Source organism: Amblyomma maculatum, chromosome 1 (assembly GCF_055883805.1).
Source record: "Amblyomma maculatum isolate TAMU_Amacu chromosome 1, ASM5588380v1, whole genome shotgun sequence".
Taxonomy (NCBI): Eukaryota; Metazoa; Arthropoda; class Arachnida; order Ixodida; family Ixodidae; genus Amblyomma; species Amblyomma maculatum.
Window position 1 is genome coordinate 226,009,599 of NC_139344.1, and position 18,861 is coordinate 226,028,459.

The window sequence follows — 18,861 nt, forward strand, 5'->3', positions numbered from 1 at the left end:
TGGAAAAAATACGGTGCGCACTGAAAATAGGGTGACTTTTAAGCTTCGCCTTTAAGTGTAATATAAGACAACGTGAATGGTACCTCTTTGCTACCTCTCCATGCCGATTCTTGTTCGCTTACATGCGCATTTAAAATAGAGCGACCGTTCGTCTACAACCGTGCGTCTACAAGAGAGCTTAAGCATCCTTCTATTTTTTACAGAAACATGTTTACGCAATGAAGAAAATATAAGTTAAGATATTTCACAAGAATTCAATATTAAATGGGGTGTGTATGCGCATAAGATGCTTTTTTTTTTTTTTTCATTCCACTCTTAAGCAAGTTAATAAATATCTTTACTCCATGAGCGTTTTCGAGCCTGTTGCTGGGAGAGTTTCTTGATGAGATCTTGGACGTTGAGCCATCTGCGAATTTCGCGTCTCTACTCCACAGCAGCTACGAATTACTGACGCGGCTGTCAATTATAGGCAGTAACAATTATAACTAATAATTTATTGATTTCGTCACAGCTTTCACTGCTTATGGTCAAATTTATAAAACTCCCAACTGACCTCGACAACTATAGTTTGCAACATGGTATGAGCTGACTCCAGCCTGAACGCCAGCTAGGACTTGTTGATTCCACTTGGCCACCTTGTGTTACCAGCTCAATTCTAGTTGGTAGGCATTTGAAACCAGTTAATGCCAGTTGGGTACTAACTGGGACCAGCTGAAACCAATCGGATATCAGATAGAACCACCTGAAACTTGTATTTTTTTATCCTTTTGGACGAGTACAAAGTTTTGTATTTTGACTGGAGAAATGTGGGGCTGGCTTTAAGATGAAGCGCACGATCCAGCGAACAGCTTTTTCAGCATACGAGATTGTAATACCTAAGCTCAAATTGTAACCGTGGAAAATCAGGAAGATGATGATTTCACTTTTGTTTTGACGAAATATCGATGTTCGCCTATACACAATACAAAATACAATACAATACAAAATACAAGCACAATACAAAATATTGTTACGGAGCGGCAAGCCGATGAACACAGAGAAGAGAGAGAGAATATGGCCCATGACTGTGAGATAATTTGATGAATTGCGGCAGGCCTCGCGCGAGTGTTCCTGCCCGCGCCACTGCCCGCTTCTTCCTCATCCGTAACCTTACCTGGGGCCACCGAGCGATCGCCCCGATCGTGGACGAGGAAGTTTATCGATGTCGATGAGATCAATGGCATGACGATGTGCGTGACTCGATGGCTGAAGAAGAAGAGGAAGAAGGAAGACAACTGTTCGCCGCTACGATGATACATCTCAAAATCTAATATCTCTGCACCCCAATTCTTGGCCGATCCCCCTGTGTGGGTATGTCCCATCACATTAGAGGAGAACAACAACAACAACAACGATGATACCCGATGAAGCCTGGCCCAGGACGCTTTGGGGCCGCGGATCGTCAAGAACAGATGGTGGAGGCCAAGGCACGCACCGCATGGCATGGGCAGGGGTGATATTGTTACGTGGCAGGAAGCGTATACACCACGTAGAAAACTAGTACAACGCGACACAAGCACAGGGCGCATCGGACGTCACGTAGACCGCTGCCCAGGATTTGGGCTCCGAGCACGCGCCAAGTGCACACACACTTCTTCTGCCTCATCTTCGATGAGTCGACCCATAGCATGGCCCCCCGGCACAGAAGCAGCGTCGCTGTGCTGCTTAGGGAGTGTCAGAGCAAGGTAGATTGTATAGGGCTTGAGGTGCAAGACGTGAACAATATCGGAGGGTGCGGTACGGGAAGTGCGCTCGGGGAATACAGGTTCAATCTCGTAGGTGACGGCGGTGACTTAGCGCAGCACACGATACGGACCCACATAGCGCGAAAGAAGGCTTTTTCGAGAGCCCAATACGACGAGAAGGCACCCAGAGCAACACAAGGGACCCAGGGGAGAAGGAGCTGTCGAGGTGGCGGCCGTTGTAGTGCTCCTGCTGAGCAGCTTGAGAGGCTGGCAAGCGGGAACGGGCGACTTGGCGAGCATGGTCGGTACGGACAATGGCTTCACGGGCGTATTCAGAATGGGGGGGGGGGGGGGGGGGGGACCGGATGTTCGAGACAATGTGTCAAGCAGTAGTTGAGGCTCACGGCCGCACAAGAGGTAAAACGGAGAGTAGCCGGTAGTGTCATGACGGGACGAGTTATACGCAAATGTAACGTATGGGAGGGCGCCGTCATAGTCACTGGGATCAGAGGAAACGTACATGGCGAGCATGTCAATAAGAGTGCGATTGAGCCGCTCAGTGAGGCCATTAGTTTCTGGGTAGTAGGCGGTCGTCAACTTGTGTTTAGTTGAGCATGCGCGAAGAATATCGTCCACAACTGCGGAAAGAAAGGTGCGGCCACGGTCAGTGAGCAGTTGGCGGGGAGCTCCATGATGATGAATGAGATAGTGAAGAAGAAAGTCGGCGACATCAGGGGCAGTACTCGTGGGGAGCGCACGCTTTATTGCGTATCAGGTGGCATAATCTGGGACTACTTCAACCCATCTTTTGTCAGAAGTGGACTCGGGAAAAGGGCCGAGACGGTCCAAGCCGACACAATAGAACAGCTCCGCAGGGATGTCGATGGGCTGAAGAAAGCCAGCGGGAGCAGATGCAGGTTTCTTTCGACGCCGACACTCATCGCAAGCACCAACGTAACGGCGCACTGAGCTGACCAGAGGCCAGAAGAACCGATGACGGATGCGGTCGTACGTGTAAGTAATGCCTAGATGGCCAGCTGTTGGGAGATCGTGGAGTTTGTGGAGGACGACAGTTCATAAGTGCTTGAGGACGACTAGGAGAAGGTCAGGACCAGTGGACTGAAGATTCCGGCGCTATAAAATGCCGTCAACAAGAGCAAAGCGGTTAAGTGAAGGGTCGGTTTGGGCGGACGTTAGGCGATTAATGATGGAGAGAAGTTCCGCATATCCCGACGCTGTTCTTCGCCAATAGTTGTAAACGGTGTAGAGAGAACAGGTCAATGGCACATGCACTCGTGAGCGTGTCAGTCTGGGCAAGAGGGTATCGAGAGAGGCAGTCGGCATCTTTGTGCAACCGGCCGCACTAGTAGATCACAGTGTAGTCTAATACTTGGAGTCGTAGCGCCCAGTTCCTGAGGCGACCGATATGATCTTTCAGAGAAGAAAGCCAGCACAGGGCGTGATGATCTGTGACAACTGTGAATGGCCTGCCATATAGGTAAGGTCGAAATTTTTCAACAGCCCAGACGAGGGCCAAGCATCTCGTTCGGTGATGGAGTAGTTCTTCTCTGAAGAGGATAGAAGGCGGCTGACATAGGCAATTACGCGATGAGTGCCGGATTGACGCTGGGCAAGGATGGCCTCGATGCCATGGCCACTGACATATGTGCGGACTTCTGTAGGAGCTGACACATGTGTGCCAAGACCGACGCGGTGGTAAGCTTTCTTATAAGTTGGGCAAAGGCTTGGTCTCAAGAGGAACCCCTGAAAAAACTTACGTCCTTTTTAAGAAGATCTGTTATTGGGGTCTTTTTTCGGCACATCGGGTCAGTGGGTTCATATAGTGTTCGGCTCCCGCCGTGTCTTGTGTTCGTGTGGGTGGCGTCTCGTGTCAGTCTCTCTTTCGTCGTGTCGTGTGGTCCGGGAGGGAGTGGGGGGAGGGGGGGGATGGAGCGGTGGAAAGTGCGGCGAGGTCGCTTCGAGTCCGGCAGGCTGGGGACCAGCCAAGCGATGCCTCCTAGACCTACTGCCGACGGCGCAAGAAGGGGGGCGCCGAAGCTCCTGGTCAGGATGAGGAGAGATGAATGCCCAGCACCTCCACCAAATGTTACGGGGCGGCAAGCCGATGAACACACACACACACAAAAAAAAAACAGAGAGAGATGGCTCATGACTGTGAGATGGTTTAATGAATTGCGGCGGGCCTATCGTGAGCGCTCTCGCCTGCGCCACTGCCCGCTTCTTCCTCGTCCGTAACAAACGTATGAACAGTGACGTAAACTGCGCGAGCAAGCGAAAGGCGGTAAATAATTAATCATTGCGATTTTTCTCTCGTGCGTTTTCTGTTGCGGATTCAACCTTTGAGCTAGCCGAACGCTAGCTAGAAGTGAAGTCAGAGATTTTGGTCGCGTGGGGCGTACAAAACTGTCCTGTGGTCAATGGTTTGGTCATTTTAGTTCGCGACAACCCCTGGACAAGCCTGTCTGAGAGCTGCTATCATAAAAGATGAATAAGCACCAATTATACCACAGTTTTTGTGTGTGCGTGTGAGTCACTTAGGTGACCTCAATTTGCCTGCGACGTCACAACCATCGTCCGACGTATGAGACCGAAATGGCACGGGAAAATTTTCAATCGTAAACTATTACGCTAGCGTAGGGGATTTCAGGTCATGGCTTGTGTACACTATAGTCGGATACAACTCAAGTCGGCAGAAATCGCCACACACAATTACTCCGTCACAGAAAGTAGTCCACTGTTAAAGCATTTATTGTTGCTTAAACAAAAGGCTAAATCTCAGATCAAACTATAAGCTCTAGAATTTTGGCGCCACTGCCTTGTTTGGTATGACAAAATTTCGAAAATAATTTTGTTTATTATAAAGTGGAGTAGTACACATGCCGCATACCATGGACTATAGCTATAACCAATCCTGTTTTCTTATTTTAAATTTATCCTACTTAATGTCCTGTGCACTATTTAAAGCAAAAACACGCATCCAAATTTTGATGCCTCTACACTTTTGAATTAGTTCAGTTTGAAATGCTCTTAGTAATTTCAGTTCACCAGCTTTTAAACAAGGCAGGACTCATCATCAGAAATACAACCAGACCATCGGAAATAACGCGTGTTGTGCTATTACACGCGCACCGTAGAATGCTTCTCCCAGATAAACCGCTGAATCCTTAGAACCCGATTACACACAGAAATTGCATTTGGATCTCAGTATTTTTATACAGAATGTGTTTGGGGTACTTGCCTTTTTCTATCAGAAGAAGTCGGATGTTCGCATCGTCTGTGGCGTCGGCGCAGCAAATCAAGCCACTGTCCCTACGATGGCACCGTTGGCTCCATCCCGTTTAGTTTGCAGCAACACTGCCATAGAGATTCGAGGAATGAATGTAGGCAGGCGGAGTTGTTTCACGGAAGGTTTAAGAGCCTTATCATCAACGGTTTTATAAATAATCATCAGCAAAACTTTATTTGGCCAAAAATACACTAAATATAGTTTTTACACCTCAATAATTCTTTTCGAGCTCTGAACGCAACCAGGTGACGCAACCGATGCTCACTGCGACAGCCATGCGACAGCCATAGGCATGCACACGGGGGGAGGGTGGGTTTGGGGGCGACCACCCCTTATAATCCTTTGAGGAGGGCGGCAAGTCCGCCTCATACCTTTACTGTATCGGACCTGTGTTGTCAGTTGTAAACGTTTATGGCCATGCTGGCTTTTTTTTTTTTTTTGACGATACTGACGGCTGAGGACCCGCGATGTTGCATTACAAGAACTGCTCACCACCTTTACCTCCGGAAAGTCGAGGACTCACGGAACCATTGTAAGAGCGCGTCGTCGCGTACTTTTCAATTCTGTGTCCATGACGAAGCTTGTTTTAATTTTAAACGCACACTATTCTTTTTATGTTTCAATTAAATCACGTCAAAATAAATATTTGATAACAAATCCTCATCTTTAATGGTTACTATCCTATCCTCGTTAGCATCCATGCACTTTTCCACTCTCCTGTAGTCACTAATCCCTTGATATTCACCTCTATTATCTCATGCGTCTCGTTAGCATGCAGTTGTAAGGAACCACATTGTGTGAAAGACCACCCGACATATATATATATATATATATATATATATATATATATATATATATATATATATATATATATATATATATATATATATATATATATATATATATATATATATATATATATATATATAAAGCCCCCCGCCGCGGTGGTGCAGCGGTTAAGATGCCTGACTACACTGTGCTGGAGTACCCGGGTTCGATCCCGACCACAAGCGGCTGCATTTCGATGGAGGCGAAACGGAGTGACGTCCGTGTGCTGTACGAATTCAGTGCACGTTAAAGAGCCCTAGGTGGTCGAAATTTCCGGAATCCTCCACTACGGCGTCTTTTACAGCCTGAGTCGCTTTGGGACGTTAAACCTACAAACCAAACCAACATATGTATAAAGCCTCGCTTAATTAACAAAGCCATACAACCATGCCTACGTCGCTCACGGGTAGCATGTCTTGCTCGGAATGCAAGGGACCTGGAATATCCAATTCCCGTCACACACTCATCTTATCCGAGAAACCCCGGTTAGCAGCTCCTGCCCAACCTGCACGTCACGTGGTCGCGGGACGCCCCACCACCCGGCTGGGCAGCTGACCCAGCCGGGCAGTGACTGTTCGTATATAGGTTGTGCGGCGTCCCGCGACCACATGCCGTGCAGGTTGGTCAGGTGGGTGATGGGAATCGAATCCTCCAGGACCCTTGCATTCCAAGCGAGACACTCACTGGAACTGTGAGAGTTCCTGTGACTTTAGCCAGAGCCATGCCCGGGATTTTTCGCTCACAACGCCGACGCTGGATTTTCTAGAGAACAGAAGACAAGGTGAAGAAAGTTGGTTGTTGTTTATGTCCCTAAATCTGTTTACCTTCGACATCAAAATTTGCGATCTGGTGCAGCTCTTAAGGACACACCTACTTTTTTGTGTTCAGTTTCCACAGTTTAAAATCACCATAACTTCTAAATTTCTGAATTGTTAGACATGCAGATGGCCACGCGTGTGAATCTCAAGCGCTGCTTTTCGTCGTTTGAGGGCGAAATAATCTACGTTTCAGCAATTCCACTCATTACACGTATGTCGCATGCCTTATAACGGCATGCTGTGCGATGTCAGTGCACGTTAAAGAACCCCAGGTGGTATAAATTTCCGGATTCCTCCACTATGGCGTCTCTCATAGCCTGAGTCGCTTTGTGACGTTAAACCCCACAAACCAAACAAACCAAACCGAACGTTCAGATTTTTTTTTTATATATGTCAGAAACGTTGTTTTTGTCGTTTCTTTTTTTCAGCATTTTTGAGTGAGGCGCCTTTAAGGGACAGCTGCATCAGTTTTCGAAAATTTCTCTATATTCAAGGATTCTAATCTACAGAGGCTTTAGGTAATGCATGCCAAGTGTTTTTGCGCTAGCATTTAAACTGATAACGTAATCGACGATTAAAACTCGAGCTTCTTCTCGCAGCATTGAAGGTTTGCAGAGATTGATTGATTGATTGATTGATTGATTGATTGATTGACTGATTGATTGATTGATTGATTGATTGATTGATTGATTGATTGATTGATTGATTGATTGATTGATTGATTGGTTGATTGATTGATTAAAACTTTATTTTCCACCGATTTAGGAGGCCCCCTACTGCCCGCTCCTGGCACGCAGGCCTGAGGAACGGGGGCTGGATCCTCCGCGACTAAGGACTGGCGAATATACATTGGTTATTCGCGGCCTCAGCCGCCAGGCGGAAGGCTCTTTGCTGGTCAGCGGGGACGTCGCTTCGCAGCAGGGTCACCCAGGCTTCTCTACTTTTAATGTTGTCCCTAGCGCCCGGAAACTTAGGGCATTCCCAAAGTATATGGTCAAGGGTCCCCCTCGCTTCGCAGGCTTTACATTTATAATTTTTTCTTTCATCTATCTGGGTGTGAAACAACCAGACTTGGTTTGGGAAATTTCTGGCTTGTAATCGCCGCCAGGCTATGGCCTCTTTATTATTTAATCCATAGGATCCGGTGGCGGCATCAGACGTCTTCCTAATCTAATTTTCGATAATTTCTTTATAGGTTTGCAAACGTTCGTCCATGTCCTCGCAGTCGGGAGGCTCCGCGTTTGCCCGGAAGTAGAGATCTCGGGCTAAATCATGGGCCGCCTCGTTGCCGGGGACGGACGTGTGTTCTGGGACCCAAATAAGGGGGATTTTGCGATCGATTTTAGCTGAAGCTGATAGAATTCGGGCGGCTTCTTGCGAGACCCTGCCTTTTCCGATATTCCAGATAGCAGTTTTAATATCGCTAAAGATCAATCTAGCCTTCGTTCCAACGCAAGCGAGAGCTATTGCGACCTCTTCAGCCGTGTCTATGTTTCTGTTTCGAATGGTGGCGGAGACGACTGGTGCGCCGCTACCATCGGCTACCGCGGCGACTGCCGCCCCCGATCGGCCGCTTGGTCTACGTAGGCAACTTCTTTTACTCTGAATTCTTTTTTTTTTCGTTTAACCAGTGCTTCTGCTCTCTTTTCCCGTTTCTCCTTGTGGTATTCTGGGTGCATGTTGCTGGGATGAGGACGGACAATGATATTCTCGCGACATTGTGGCAGTAGGACAACCTTGTCGACTATGCCCCTATCTGTTTTTCGACCCACTCATTCTAAGATGGTTCGACCCATATTTGACCTACTTAATCTCTCATGTTGGGCGATTCTCACCGCCGCAAGTTTCGTCCAGCTATTATGCACGCCCATTTCTAGCAGGCGTTCCGTAGAGGAGGAGATTGGTAGACCCAGCGCCCTCTTGACGCAACCACTGATGAGCGCGTCAGAGTAGCTCATTGATGACGTCACGGACGATCATATTTCTTGTTATCCTTGTCTTCGCCCACTTCCTGTGGTGCCTCTTCTGATCCCGCCGAAAACATTTCTGTGATTTTTAGCCTTGTTTTTACTTCTTCAAACCAAGCGTTTTTATGCGGGAAATGCACTGGTACCGTCAATGGCGTTATCATGCAACCCCAACCATCGCTGTGCGATGCAGCGAAGCCTGATAATAATAGCGGTTTTAATCGCTAATGGCGCTAGTGACTCAAATCGTAGCGCCAAGATATTCCGCATGCTTAAGCTGCAAGCTAAAAACATCCGGCCCCTCGAAATTCGACGAAATCTAAAACCGGTGCAGTTTCCCTTTAATGTCATACCTTGGTATCCTGCTTTGACGAATCTCGTGAATGCTAGACGGGGTTTGCTGCGGACATGACTTTTCAAGGGCGTTTTTCATGCAAAGGTTAATAAATGAATGGGCGGAATTGTATGTAAGAAGTTATTTGTTAGAGCGAGGTGAATAGCACTGGCAAACGTGGTTGTCCATGAATTTCAAACGACTATCCAGAAACCGGATACCCAAGTTAGTAGGCATTTCGCTAGTCAATAGTAGCAGGTAAAAACACGCTTGTACAGTGGCAAAATGATCTGATGTCACATGCTCTAGTTGCGATAGTGTAAAGTTAACATGAATGAGGAAATCGTCAGCATATCTAAAAATGCTAAACACACTGGAGTTGGCAAGTCGCTCTTTAAGGGTCCTATAAAGATGAGCAAGGAATATGCCGCTAAATACGGGGGACTAAGCAAGACTAATTAATGCATATTTCTTGCTTTTGTATGAAGGGAGTACCTTGCCAATTTATCAAAGTGGAGCGGAGATAAAACAATAGCAATGCTAAAAACCTCTCGACAGACAGACCAGATTCATTTTGGAAAGCCACCGCACTGCAATGAAGGCTGGACTCTTCAACTATGATGAGTAGGTTATCATGAGGCAAGGAATAATATGCCTTTGAAGTCAATGAAAAAATCGAGTGTCGGAAATCGATTTGACAGCATTAACGACTTCCTCTGAAAGTTCTTACCAGAAACGGGTCACTGATAGACAAAATATTTAGTATAGGAAACCCAAGCTCAAGTTTTGGCGCGCGACGCCAGCGCAGCGCCTTCCCTGGCGGTGAGCCGTCGAGGCGACTGGGGAGAAACGCGGCGGGCGCTGCCGGCCAGACGGCGTCAGTAACCCCAGCACATGGAGGAAGGAAACAACTTCCCAGCAGCACTCGTGCTAGGGTGGCACGCGCCTTTCATTCCGAGCGGGGAGTAGGAAGGGAGATGGAAACCATATCCCGTAGGAACACTCGAACAGACGACGCTCTGGCGCGTGATTCCGTTCTCTCAACGGTGATGATGATGATAGGGTACTGTGAACTGCGTCACCTGGCGACAAATAATAGAAATATTGTCAAAACGAATGGGTGCATTTAAAGGCAGCTGTTCACGTCGTTTCTTTGGTGCAGTGAATCAACACTAATCATCTCACACTGATGCCACTAAAACATGTTAGAATCCTGCAATGAAATTTGTTTTCTGAATATTTTTGTAAATTCACAATGGGGGGGGGGGGGGGGGGGTAAAATAGTTACCAACAACTTCCTGTGGTGTGTTCCCCTTTAGGTTGCATTATGTGATGTTTTTGGTTCTTAATCGCCGAAAAACCAGCCCTGAACAGAGCCACGAGGTGACAGTACGACAACGGTCACACTATGCAGTTACCTTCAGCGTAATCACTTCCCGTCTTTAGTCAGCGTATGTTACCTTTAGGTTGCGTTCAGAGACACCTTTCAGCAACAATCGCCGTTTAACCCGCCCATAGCGTCGTCTGCTCGAGTGCTCCTACAGGATATGGTTTGGCAATACGCCGCCGGGCACGCTCTCTCACTCTCAGTGGATGACTTTGCATGAAAAGATAAAAAGATTTGCTTCAGTAGGTTCTCACTCAAGAATGATGGTTTCCTTGTCTGTTATGAAGGATGAGATGAGAGGTGAACAGGCTAACGGTTCATTAAAAAAAGTGGATTAAAATAACAATTAACTGTTGCTAGCCGGAAAGCATTTCTCGCGTGTTCAGAACTGAGCCATTGATTTTACCGAAGCACTGCATTATACTGCATGAATGATTTTTCAACTCGAGGGCGAATGGCAGAAACATTGGCTATTGCCCCACTGGTGAATGAGCTTACTTCATATTAATTTACATCAAGGCCACCGCAGCTTCATTTTGCAGCGAGAGTAAGTTCCAGCTTTGCAAGAGCATCTTCTGTCTCGAAAGAAAAGCTCTCGCTTTTCATGGGATGCGATCATATGCCTGCTATCAATTAACAAACGTGAGCTAGCGTTTATTAGCAAATGCTAACCTTATTAGCATCGCTGTCTAATAACCCGGGAGCGGATACAAAGAATCTATAAAGCACTAAAACTTGTTTTAAAGTTTCTTAACATTGTTTCATAGGTACTTGCGCTCTGGTTATTTATGCTTGTGCGTCACGTGCATTGTTTTGGCGCCACCAGCACTGAATACATGAGTTTGCAGTTGTCCGCCTGTGATGCCCACCATTCTCACAATACTCAAGTCCAAACATATGCGTGAGAGTCGAAATACGTGAGATTAGTTTTATCAGAGCTAGCTTCTCAACCTATCTTCTAGCCTAACTTATCTTCTCAGAGCTTAAGAGTTACGCTTCCTCACGCACAGTTCAGTGGGAGACACTTCAATGGATGGAGAAAGCGTGTCCCCTACCTTCCAAGGCTTTTCAGTGGATAGATACCACCATCCTACAAAAATGTCTCTAACGCTATTACATATACAAGGATACATATAATAACAAATAAAGCGCGCTCTTCATATTTGAGAACGCGGAACATGCGGCATTGAATGCTTCGATTATGCTTATAGAGCGTTCGATATTTCGAGAGCATATGCCGAAAATTAAGAGGAAGCTCCGCGTTAAGGGTAGGACGCAATAGTGTTTCACACACACAAGGATGATATTTTGAACTTTTTATTTTTATATTTATATGTTTACCTATTTTTAACTTTTTATTTGTTTATTTGTACACCGATACTTAGCATTAGCAAACATTGGTTTTCCATTCTGAACCTTTGAGCACATTTTTCATTCCTTACATTATTTCAGCGAATTCATTGATCAGTTACAGGCTATTTTCTTAATTACCATCGTCAAGAATTGGCGTTTCAGCATTCTGGACACATTTTAACCCTCTTTTTTAATTTTTCACTTATTTTATTTATCAAATAATTACGTGAATTTCATTGACTTGTCATCGCCTGTTACAAAGCAATCAACCATCAATCACTAGAACCACAAATTACAATGATTATAATTTTTTTACGCAGCCCCATATTATTTCTGACACACGGTGCCGACTGCTACTAATTCTACGTCCGCGGCTTTTCGATCAAACGGCTGTATGAGCTATTGCTTTAAACGAATAATACACTGGACGCGGCATATATGTGATCGCTGACGTCCGAAGCGCACATCGTGTCCAGTCGCGTATCGTAGTTGTCGACCGTCTGCTTCAGAAAGTACACGTTGTCAACGAACTCTTCAACTTGATTCGAGTTCAATTTACGGAAAATAAATGCCAAGCAAGCATATTTTTCTTAATCCGCGACGCTAACGGTACACTGCGACGTGCCGCGGCCCCCATATCCACAGTTTCTATTCTTGGGCCATGGATGGCGACCGCCGTCGGCGCTGGTATCGAGACATGAATGGATGCATGGATAAGGCTGAATGAATGAATGAATGAATGAATGAATGAATGAATGAATGAATGAATGAATGAATGAATGAATGAATGAATGAAAACTTTATTTCCACCGAAAAGGAGCACTTCATCTCCACCCTCTGAATTGGGCAGCGGTGTCACACGCCGCCTAGCCGTCAGTAGCAATATAATTTATACCTATTCTTGCCCTGATTTCAACCACCAATCAGCTAACCTTGGGTTGGTTATCTCTAGCCATTCAAAGTCCACTTCTCCATTATCCGCAAACCCCAATGCCCTGGCTAAGTCTGCCCCGTTGCCTTGAATTATAGGGCGGAGCCCTTTACAGGAAATTAAGTGTTCAGCCGTTTCCTTCTCCTCTCCACACTCACCGCACAGCGTGTCTATCTCTTGGTGCTTGACTTGGTACGTCTTAGTCTGCAGTACTCCTGTCCTAGCATTGAACAACAATGAGCAGCCCCTAGAATTGTCCTAAATGTTTTATTTGACTATTTCCTGCTTGAATGTACATTTCCAGGGCTGATTTGGTCTCCATCCCTGTTTTCCACAGACCCCTCAGACCGCAGCGCCGCCGCGCGACGTTTCCGGAGCCTGTACTTAGCGACCCCTGGGCTTAGGAACCTAACTACAGCTAACTCGTGAAATCATGGAAGCCACGCAGATCGCTACATTGCAAGATAACTGTGTTAGTACTCCTTCAATTGCCTTATCCAAAAGAGAACTATATATCGTTCCCGAGTTCAGGGAAGCCGTGAACCTTCAATCGGTGGATTATCCCCCCCCCCCTCTTCCCTTTTTTTTTTCTTTTGCTCTTAGATTGGGCCCTGTTGACGAGGACATCCCAAGCGCGACACCGGAAGCTCCATACGAGGTCTGTTAGAAAAGTATCCGACCTCTGGCCGAAGAAAAAAAACTGGCATAACTGGAGCGTTGGAAACCTAATCCTTGGGACTCCACACACTTCTACCAGCGGTGCTGCTATTGTTGGAAGCATTCCGAGAAGTCCTCTTTCAAAATGAAGTTTAGCTCAGCTGTCGTTGCAGACATAATATTCTCTCTTGTCTGAAATCGCGCTTTTTATAATGTCCTCTTGATTTTGGGAAACAGTCAGAAGTCGCAGGGGGCCATATCGGGAGGGTACGGAGCCTGTTGAACTACAGGAGTCTGATTTTTCGCCAAAAAGAAAAATCTGAATCAAGTGCGAGGAATGTGCAGGAGCATTGTCGTTGATGGATGCGCCAATTTCCTGTTGATCACAACTTCGGTCTCCTGCTCCTCATATCATCACGTAGGCGACGGTGGACATCCATGTAATACTCTTTGGTGATTGTTTGACCCTGTGGTGCGCACTCGTGGTGTACCACACCGCGTAAGTCAAAGAAAGCAGTCAGCATCACTTTGACGCTACTGCGCACTTGGCGGGTCTTCTTTAGTCTTGGTGACGTGGAATAAGTAGATGGATGTATTGAAAGGAAAGGCAGAGAGATTGGCCGGAATGATTAAAATCTGGCCTGCTACTCTGCACTGTGGAAGGGGAAGTGTCACGGGATGATTCCACTGTCACGACTGGGATTTGGCTTCCGGGTCGTACCCGTACACCCAAGACTCGTGGTTATGGTGTTCATGAAGTCGGGGTCACTGTTTGTGGAATCCAGCATGCCCTGTGAGACAACACGAACCCTAGTAGCACACTTTGTTGCCTAAATGTGGCCGCAATGTTTGCTTTCAACATTGCCTTAACGTGGCTAGTGTCCTCTTTTTGCCACGTTGATGCAACATACATAAGACAACATTGAAGCAACATTGCACCAATGTTACAACAACCTTTAGTCAATGTTTAAGCCACTTCTGAAGACGATATTAATGCAACGTAGCTGCAACATTTTCTTAATATTGGTACAACTTTTTATTTGCACACATGCAACATTCCCATGACAACGTTAGCGCAATATTGCTGCAAAGCTATTGTAATGTTTCAGAAACTTTCAGGCAGCATTCCAAGCTACTGAAATATTCCGCCGCATTGATGGCCACTAGCTATCGATGCTTGCTGTTCAATAAATATATCTTGTGAAAGGCTAAACCATGTGCAATGGTATCGTCATACCACAATGGTTATGGTAGATTAAGGTCGCAAGAATGAGCAACTAAACATTACTCGTTGCCACACGGCAGTGCGGTGCAGAGGAGTACGAATACCTAAAAGGCTGCACTGGACAACACAGCTTTTCCCCACTTTTCAAGCCGCTTGCTCTGAATGAGACCTTAAATGTAATATTCATCAGCTCTCTACCAGTGCTCATTTAGATGCTATAAGCTGCTGTGACCTGAAAATGGCACTGAAAGTGATTATTCTGGCAATTAGAATGATTTGTATATATGCATGTGCATTACAAATAACCATCATTTGTTTTTTAGCGCTATTTTATTTGTCAAGAATTTATTCAATTAGCCTAACAGCAAGCTTGATTCCAGTATACTCATTAGCTTGACATACAGCAGCTAGTTTCACAAATGTAAGACATTTACTTCAAGACAATCGTTTTATGCAGAAACTTGCAACAATCGTACATAGCACACAGCCGATTTGGCTACTCAAGAACAGGAAGCACAAATGATGTCGACAGTTACTAAGCACAGCAGCATAGCTTTAAAATGTGCATGTCCCTCAACTTGAGTTTTACAAACATGACACTTTAGTAAATTATTAATTGCAGAAACTTGCAACAAAATATAAAACAGCAGTACTGCCTATTCAGAAAACGGAAGCAGATATATAACATACTGAACATTTACACAGGCACATTGGCATAGATTGAGAAATGTGCCACATGGGCCTACATTTCACAGACAAGATTTATTTTATTTAATTACTTTATGAAGTAACTTGCAACAAAGCTACAAAACAACACACCGGCTACTCAGGAACAAGAACCAGAGATAATGTTTTGAACAGTTACTGGGCACAATAGCATAGCATGAAAATGCACCCACCACCCCTCAACTTGCATTTACAAATATAAATCACTTCAGTAAACTATTTACGCAAACACTATAGCACCGTGTAGCACTATTTTGTGCAGAAATTTGACACAAATATACAAAGTAGGAGTAGAACCTAGTTCGGTATTCAGAAACAAGCAGACGTATTATGAACAGTAGAGTCATCTTCCTTCTTTGGACACGCGCTATTGCACTGGAAAACTACAAACAAGTATTGTCAGCATTTGACTGAACAATTTAGCATGTCTAAAAATGCTTGTGCCCTGGTAGCCTCCAGCTGGTCACGATGAGGGTCTCTTCCAAATCATGATGTCACAAGTGAAGCTGCATCCCTGGAAAAAAAAAGAAAAAAAAATCGAATTGTTCAGCTAAGCATCTTGGTGGGCACATCTCTAATTGCAAAATTTTTACGCTGCTCTATGAACACAGACATGGACAGCTGTCGCGACCATTATCTGCTGTCACGACCATTATCAGGACTGACATCTGCCGAACAGTTTTCTAGTTGGTCGTTAACAGCCTCTGCTATTCTTCGTCGTTGCCGGATCGACACTTCGCTTAGCGAACACTTCACTCTCTTCATGATCTGCTGTCACGACCATTATCAGGACTGACATCTGCCGAACAGTTTTCTAGCCGTCGTTAACAGCCTCTGCTATTCTTCGGCGTCGTTGCCGGATCGACACTTCGCTTAGCGAACACTTCACTCTCTTCATGATACATTGAATGTAGCACTTTACCAAACTATCACGAAGGGCATGGGTAACACATGCATATGTGCACTACTGGCTTTGTGCCAGCCAACACGTGTCACAGCTCAACAACGTAGGTTAGAAGTCACTCACCACTGATGTTATCCTCTGTGCAGGCCTCCGTCATTTCAGCTGAATTCTTATGAAGCCGCAATGCAACACAGCAGCAAGAACACGGAGACCACAAGAAAACTATGCTAGAATAAGGGAAACACACGTGAGCCATGGAAGAAGGAAAATGCTCCATGCACGGGAAGAATTTGCCGCGATCGGTGGATTCACACGACGGACCGAATAGCGAAGCGATCGGTCACGTGACCTCTGATCCGAGGTCCGTCCGTCCGCGGCGAGCATTCACACGGTGGGAGAGAATAGCAGACGACAGAGCGGACTTACTCTTTCTCCCAGGCACTGCGCGAGGGGAGAGCCTTGTTCTGGCGCGCTGTTATCGAGGGTAGCCTACCATGGACGATGTATGGACGGTGGGTGAATGCGCGGGTTGCGGCGGCCTACAGCTACTGCTGCTGCGCCGTTTTGCCAAAGTATTGTGGTGACTGTTTCGCTCGATGTGGTATACTACGCAGGCAGTTCTCTGCAGTGCAAACGATCGCGCTTACTCTATGAGAGCTGCATGAAAATACTGCTTTCAACCCTTGGAAGACGACCATTCGGACTGCCCCTATGCTCCCGGTACGTGCCAAATGCCAAAACGCTTGAGGAAAGCGATGAATACATTCAAGCGACTGCTCTGTGCAGTCACAAAACTCACGCATTCGGTATCGCGCAGTGCAAGAGCCTGTCACTGTAAATTCTGTGAAAACCATGTACTGCGAATGAAGGCAAAAACAGGCTAGTTCGACTCCAAAATAGAAACGACTGCCGTCAGTCGTCAGAAGCCGCTTCTCGCTTTTCTACAGCGTTTTAGTGCAATGTATGTTATGTTGTCTATGCTTGGGCACCGGGAGCATAGCTGAAAAGCGTTCCGCGAGAGAAATAAATAAATAAAAAAATGTGTTGTCCGTGAAGGATCCGAATTGTGAAAAGGACTCTCGACCTTGTCGCGAATTGCTGCTCGCGGACTGAAGCGAAGCAGCGGAAATCACTGACGTAGGGCCACGTCACAGCGAATCGTGAGAGCGATTCGCGATTTGGTCCGCCGTGTGAATCCACGCGGTTTGGCAGGAATAGCTCTCGGCGAGGCCGCGATTTCGACTTGATTTGGATTCGCGATGATCTTCAAGACCATTAGGCTGCGGGGCATTAGAGAAAACAGAACTAAATTTCTTCAGCAGTTATAACTTTAATCCGCATGTTTAATTGAAAGATAATGCAATCTCAGCAGTCTAAATATATTGCATATAAATATATATATTTCTATTTTAGTGTAACAAAGTTCAGTACACTTGTACTACCTTGTACTGTTCATCGCATGCACATTACATGCAAGGTTGCACTCAAACTAAAAAATAAATAAACATTGTCATGCGGGGATTTTCTGTTTGGGCTGCAGAAATAGAAATAGTCTGAAAGAACGACAGTTAGCCAATAAAGTAAATGTTATAGCAATGTCATCGTAAGTGGTTCAACATTTATACATCATTTGACAATATTGCTGCAATGTGGAAAGACAACTTTAGAGCAACATTGCCAGCATGTTACTTGTTAACATTGCAGCAACGTTATCGAATGTTGAAAGTTTTCGCATTATGTTGGATAAATGTAGTGCAATGTTATCGCAACATTGTACAACATTGACAATGTTGCTGCAATGTTACAGAAACATATTGTGCTACTAGGGAAGTTGCTTTTGCTCCACCGTGAGCAGCTTTGGCACGAATTTCGCCGCAACCATCTACATGGGCAAATATTGGGTGATAATGGAATGTGCAGAAAAAGTGCTGATGCCCATCTCTTCCGCAATTTCTCAGATAGTCACACGACGATCCCACATCACCACAGCGTTCACTTCTGCAATGACCTGGTCATTTCCGCATGTTGATGGCCGACCGGAACGTGGCTCGCTCTCCATCGATGTGCGGCCGTCTTTAAAACGGTTGTACAACTGCTTAATCTGCGTTCTGATCATAGCATCGTCACCGAAAGCGGTCTGAATCTTCCTAATAGTTTCCTCTTGGCTGTCGGTCAGTGTCTGGCGAAATTTGATGGAGTATGCGCTGCTCTAGTCACTCCGCCATTTGCAAAAAAAAAAAAAAAAACCGACGAGAGCACTGCGCACTACCTCACTCAAACGCTGCGTCCCAGCGACTGCCGCTATCATCAAGCGGGGAAAAATTCGCGCATGCGCACGAAGGCTCAAGGTCGGTGATGCAAGCACGCTTATTTCATATCCATCAGGTGTTTCGCAAAAAAAAAAAAAAAAATAAGGTCGGATACTTTTCTAACAGACTTCGTATGTAATCAGAGGAACATTGCCATCCAACCTTTTCTATTGAAACACCTCAGGAACGCAAGTCACCCCTGGCTTTGTGCTAATATGCTGCCTACAATCCTCACAATCTCCACAAATGGCTACCGTCACATCTCCCACTATCACAACCGCCGATTCCACAGGACCACAGATTACTGAAATGCCCGTACTGTCACCTTAATTTCAAACCCGAAATATTCCATCTAATGTGGCACTGTTTCTTCTTCGATCGTGGCATAGAC

At 45.8% G+C, this 18,861-nt stretch overlaps 1 pseudogene; it reads right to left on the reverse strand.

The window, feature by feature from the left end:
* Positions 1-13,996: 13,996 nt before the first annotated feature.
* LOC146205763 (protein GVQW3-like) lies at positions 13,997-18,386 on the reverse strand (annotated as a pseudogene).
* Between the last annotated feature and the right edge of the window lie 475 nt (positions 18,387-18,861).